This window comes from Panthera pardus, unplaced genomic scaffold, assembly GCF_024362965.1.
Source record: "Panthera pardus isolate Hobbes unplaced genomic scaffold, ASM2436296v1 HiC_scaffold_27, whole genome shotgun sequence".
Classification (NCBI taxonomy): domain Eukaryota; kingdom Metazoa; phylum Chordata; class Mammalia; order Carnivora; family Felidae; genus Panthera; species Panthera pardus.
In genome coordinates, this window is record NW_026526843.1 from 125,524,973 (window position 1) to 125,530,945 (window position 5,973).

Genomic DNA, 5,973 nt, shown 5'->3' on the forward strand with positions numbered 1-5,973 from the left:
GCATTGGTACTGTCATGAATAAGGTTATTTTCTTTCTTTTTCAGATATTTCATTGTTGGTATTCAGAATGAAACCAGTTTTTATGTTGATTTTGTATCCTGAAACTATTTAGTTAATTACAATAGATTTTTGATAGTGTCTTCACAATTTTCTATATATAAGATCATACATATTTCATACATGTTTGAAAGCAGAACATATTCCTTTTCCTTCCTATCTGGATGCCTTTCCTTAAGTTTTCTTGCCTAATTGCTGTGGCTAGGACTGCCAATACTAAGTTGGATAAAGGTGGTGATAGGAGGCATCCTTGTCTTGTTCTGATCTTAGTGGGGGAAACCTTCCAACTTTTACTATTGAATATGATGTTAGCCATGGGTTTCTCATACATGGCTTTTAGTATGTTGAGATATATCCCTTCTACACCCAATATTTTTTAATAGTTTTTTTATTGTGAAATATTGTGAAATGTGTCAAGTGACCTTCTGCATCTTTGAAGATAGTCCTATGATTTTTATTCTTCATTGTGTTTATGTGATGTATGAAATTTATTGGTTTGCATAAGGATGGTTTGAACTATTCTTACATCACAAGGATAAACTCACTTGACCATGGTGTGTGATCCTTTAATATACTGTTGATTTTTGTTTGCTAGTATTTTATAGAAAACTTTTAAACTTTATTATTCAAGGATATTAATTTATATTATTTTCTCTTGTCATGTTTTTATCTAGTTTTAGTGTCAGGGCAATGCTGACTTATGAAATGAGTTAGGAAGTGCTTCTTCCTCTTCAGGTGTTTGGAAGAGTTGAGAAGTTTTGACATAAATTATTCTTCAGTATTTGTTACAATTCACCTGTGAAGCCACCTGGGCTTTTCTGGTTGGAAAGTGTTTTGATTACGGATATAATCTCCTTATTTGTTATTGGCATGTTCAGATTTTTTTTTTCATGAATCAGTCCTGGTTGGTTGTATGTTTATAGGAATTCATCCTTTGTTCTAGATTACGCATGTTGTTGGTATTCAGTTTCTTGCAGCAGTCTGTTCTGATCTTTTGTATTTCTATGGTATCAGTTGTGATGTCCATACTTTGATTTATACTTTTATTTGTGTCTTCTATTTTGTGGTAAATCTACCTAAATGTTTGTCAATTATTGTTTACCTTTTTTTAAAGGACAGCCTTTTTGATATTTTTCTATTCTTGTTTCATTTGTTTCAGCTGTCATCTTTGTAATCTCAGTTTATCTGCTAAATTGGGATTCATTAATTCTTTTTTTTTTTTTTTAGTTTGGACTTTTTAATATTTCATACAGCGATATGATGCATTCAAGAACACAACCCCATCCCCCAAACCTACCTGGAGGGCCACCACTTCAGCCCTCCCAATTAATTTGAGGGCCCAGGGTTTAGAGTGAAGGAAAGAGAGGACAGGACTCCATGGACTCCCTGCCCTGCCTCACTGTCCCCAGGTGTTAGGGGATAATACCTGGGCACAGACCCCCATGCGCCTGTCTGCCCCTGCTTGAGCACATATACATATTATGGATCCTTGAAGAATTGGTCATTTCCTGCCAGAAGCCTTAGTCAATAGCACCAAATAGGACAGGGGCAGAAGGGTTGAGTTAGGGAGATCCTGAGAAGGAGGGAATTCCCAGCTATGGTACTTCAGGAAGTAAAGAATGGGGCCCCCCACCTCATCCAGTGCTCAGAGAGTATCCAGTACTCCCCAGGTCCCCCTGCAGCTGGGGATGGCAGGTCTGGGGTAGGAAGGTGAGTGGTTGAGGTATGCTTTCTATTAGCTGACCCCAGGTTCTGGTGATGATCAGGGTTCCAAATAGAGGCTGTGTCCCTGTCTTGGAAAGGCTGGGAGCAGGGCTTTATTGTACAAAATACTGTGGGAGCACCCCATGCAGAGGGGCATAGGCAGCCAGTCTGTATACAGAAATACTGCATTTAAAAAAATGAAAACCTCATTTAAGATAATTAAAAAACAACAATGAATTAAATAAACAAAAAGTTCACACAACATGAGGCAGATGGAGGCAGGCAGGAAAGCAGGCCCAAGTTATTGCCACATTTGTCCAAGTTGATCCCAAGCCAAGGCTAGCTCCAGAGCCCTGACTGGCCATGGGGTAGTGGTTCTGAGGGAGGGGATGTTGGGAAGGGTGACAAGCTTGGTCTCAGTGTAGAAAGCTGTCATGGCCATGTTGTGCACTGGCAATTATTGAGACAGAGACAGACAGAGACAGACAGAGAGACAGACAGGCCAACTAGGTGAAGGAGTGATGACAGCTTTGTTATCACATAGTAGACAGGCCACTGGGTGGGCTGACAGGCCAACAGTCAGGTATTTGGATAGAGAGCTGGGGATATGTGGGTAGGCAAACATGAGTGGAGCAGGTAGGCAGGCAGCAAGCAAGGAGGATGCAGTTGGAGGCTGCCCTGTGAGGGGAGTGGTATGTGTCAAACTGGTGTCTGCTGGGAGCTTGGTCTGTAGCTTAGAACTTAGTGTCAACCACATGGAAAGCAGGCCTGTCTGCATCAGGCATTATTCAAGATAAAAAACTAGTCTCCATTTATAGCTGGATCTGCTTTACTGCAAATATGGAAGTCGTGTCAGGAAGTTCATGGATCCACTCCCCTAGATTGAGGAAGAATGGACATTTCAGGGTATCCTTTGAAGAGATTTCATTGTGAGCTTCAAACTGCAACAGCCTGTGAGGAGGTCAGCCCCACTGCAGTTAAGTCAGCGTGCCTGGCTCAAATGGGCTTTGGGCTGGATACTTGTAGTAGTTGTATGTCTTAAACTCTTACTTGGACAGAATGCCTGGTCACAACTCCTCAGCTGGGGTTTGCAAGATGGTGAAGATGAAATGTAGTTGCTTCTCCACTGTGGAGCCTGGAATGACAGGCTGGGCTGTGGCCATTTCACAAAATGTAGCCCACACCCCACACATCAATCTGGGTAGACTAGTGGTGGATCCAACCAGGAGACAAAAGGGAGGTGGGGGAGGTGGGGGGAGTGAGGAGGTGAAGGGGTGGTGGTGGCAGGGAAGTACCACAGTGTCATGATCTTGTTGGAGTAGGTCTTCTTTGAAATAGACTTGGGCAAGGCCAGGCCAAAGCAAGCCACATTGAGCACTCCATTGTCATTGATGACTAGGTTTGGGGGCATGTAGCACCTTCGGCTGGTAGCAGTGGGGCCAAGCAGAGGAGCAGCAGGAAGAGAAACAGTTTCACATTCTACATGTTGATGAAGTTCTCACAATCATCTGGGTACTGCTTCAGGCCCTTATGCACGTACTCAAAGACAAGAATGAGAGACTTCTCCATGTGGATAACATCATGAAGATGAAAATGTTGGAGTGTTTGAGGTCCTTGATCTGGGACACTTGCCAGATGGCAGTGCAGGGTGCCCCCTCTTCATGTTCCAGTTTTATCTCCTTGAGTGCAACAAGATTGTCTCTGAGCTTGCTTTTGCCTTTGCAGAAGGGGGTGTAGGTACTGCACACAGCTTGTCCGGTTTGATGTAGATCTCCAGTTTCCCAAAGCCAAAGTCAGAAACACTGACAGCGGATGCTGCTGCTAAGAGGGTTGTCGAAATTGGGGCTATTGATGGTCAGTTTCTCAGGATAGCCTCAGGGGCCAGATGTGGGCTAGTAATGCTAGATGCTTGTTGCTGTATTCAGTGGAGATCTTGCACACACAACCTCAAAAGCAACTGCACCTCATCAAAGGAAGTGTCCGAAGCCTGCTCACTTTCACCATCAGACACCATCTTCAAGTCCTCTTGGACAATTTCTGGTATAGAGCTAGGTGGGCCACATCCTGAGTGAGGTTCACCATGACAGGCACGAGTGGGTACTTCTCCAAGGTCACAGGCGCCACCACTTCCATTCTCATCAAGGTCTGTCTGTTCAGGGGTACCATTGGTCTCGTCCACACCCCAACCCCCAAGCATAGTCACCCACACAGCTCCCCCTTGACCTTCATCCAATCTTTGCGGACTGGCAGGGGCACAAGCAACCTCAGTGCAGGTGGTTGGGGGCAATGGGCAAGGTCTGAGACCATGAGATCTCTCCTCCTGTTCGCAGTGGGTACAGGTCCCAGTAGTTTTTGGCATTGGCTGCTGGACCTGGACTCCCCGATCTGAAGAGGCGGCTGGGGTGGCTGAGGCTCAGGTGGCATCCTGCTGAGCTGGCCTAGAGCTTGGGCTGCAGGCGAAGCCCCGGGATTTGCTGGCAAGGGCTTGAATTGAATAGCTCACAGCTGCTTGGAGCTTACAGCGAACTAACTGTTTTCTTAGCTAATTCTTCTCTTCCACTAGTTCCTTGATGGTCAAGTTAGGTTGTTTATTTAAGATCTTTTTTCCCCTAATGTAGGCATGTATCACTATGAACTTTCATACAAGCACTGCTTTTCCTGCATCTTGTGGATTGTGATATGTTCTGTTTCCATTTTAATTTATCAGTATATCTTTTTTGACCATAGTTTTCGGGAGTATGTTGTTTCTGTTATTGATTCTAGTTCACACCTTTGGGGTAGAGAAATACACTGGGCATAATTTCAGTTTTTTGAACATTTTGTCATTCTTTTTGTGATAGCACATATAAATCACCCTGGACAATGTTCTTGTGCACTTGAAGAGGATGTGTATTCATCTGCTATTGGATGGAAAGCTCTGCATATTCTGTTAGTTGTATTTGGTCCAAAGCATAGTTCAAATCCAGTGTTTCCTTCTTGACTTTCTGTCCAGGTGATCTAACCATTATTGAAAGTGGGTATTGAATCCCCTCTATTATTAGTGCATTACCTATTACTCCCTCTAAATCTGTTATATTTACATACCCTGGTGTTGGGTTTACACATAATCAGAGTTGATACAGTATCTCATTAACTTGACCTCCTTTATTATTATGTGATGATTCCCTTTGTATCTTGTTACTTTTTCTCCTTTTTTTGTCTTCTACTTATTTTGTCTGATATTAGTAAAACTATCCTAAACACTTGGTTGGTTTACATGTATAAAGAAAAACTTTTTGTATTCATTTGCTTTCAGCTTCCATATGTTCTTAAACCTGAAATGTGTCACTTGTAGTCAACATACACTTGAGTCTTGTTTATTTATCCATCCAGTCATTCTATGTCTTTTAATTGGACCATTTAATCCATTTACATTTGTAGTAATTTTTTTAAAAGTTTTTTAATGTTTAGTTTTGAGAGAAAAAGAGACAGAGAACAAGCAAGGGAGGGGCAGAGAGAGAGGGAGACACAGAATCTGAAGCAAGCTCCAGGCTCTGAGCTGTCAGCATAGAGCCCGATGCGGGGCTCAAACTCACTAACCGTGAGATCATGACCTGAGCCAAAGTCAGATGCTTAACCAACAGAGTCACCCAATGGCCCTTTTTTGTAGTAATTATTAATAGGTAAGTATTTACTTGCACATATTGTTCTTTTCTGATTGTTTTCCCATTCATTTCTTTTTATCTTTCTTCCTATAGGCTGCCTTCCTTTGCAAAGAGGTAATTTCCCATAGTGGTATGATTTTATTTTTGTTACCCTCCTCTTTATCTTGTGTGTATCTACTACAGATTTGTTTTGTGATTATCTTGAGGTGAATTGAAATATAGCAGTCAGGGCACCTGGGTGCTTCAGTCAATTAAGCATCCGACTTCGGGTCGGGTCCAACTTCAGCTCAGGTCATGATCTCCCAATTTGTGAGTTTGGGCCCCATGTCAGGCTCTGGGTTAACAGGTCAAAGCCTGTAGACTGCTTTGGATTCTGTGTCTCCCTCTCTTTCTCTACCCCTTCCCTACTCATGCTCTGTCTCTTAAAAATAAATAAACATTAAAAAATTAAAAAAAAAGGAAATATAGCAGTCATTTTAAGCTGATAAAAAATTCTACATACTTAAAAAACACTACTGTTTTACTCATTCCTAACATTTTATGTTTTTAATTTCACATTCTATATTGT

General features: G+C 42.2%; 1 pseudogene; it reads right to left on the minus strand.

Moving 5' to 3' along the window:
* Positions 1-2,495: 2,495 nt before the first annotated feature.
* On the minus strand, positions 2,496-4,120 carry LOC128773798 (cyclin-dependent kinase 16-like; annotated as a pseudogene).
* Between the last annotated feature and the right edge of the window lie 1,853 nt (positions 4,121-5,973).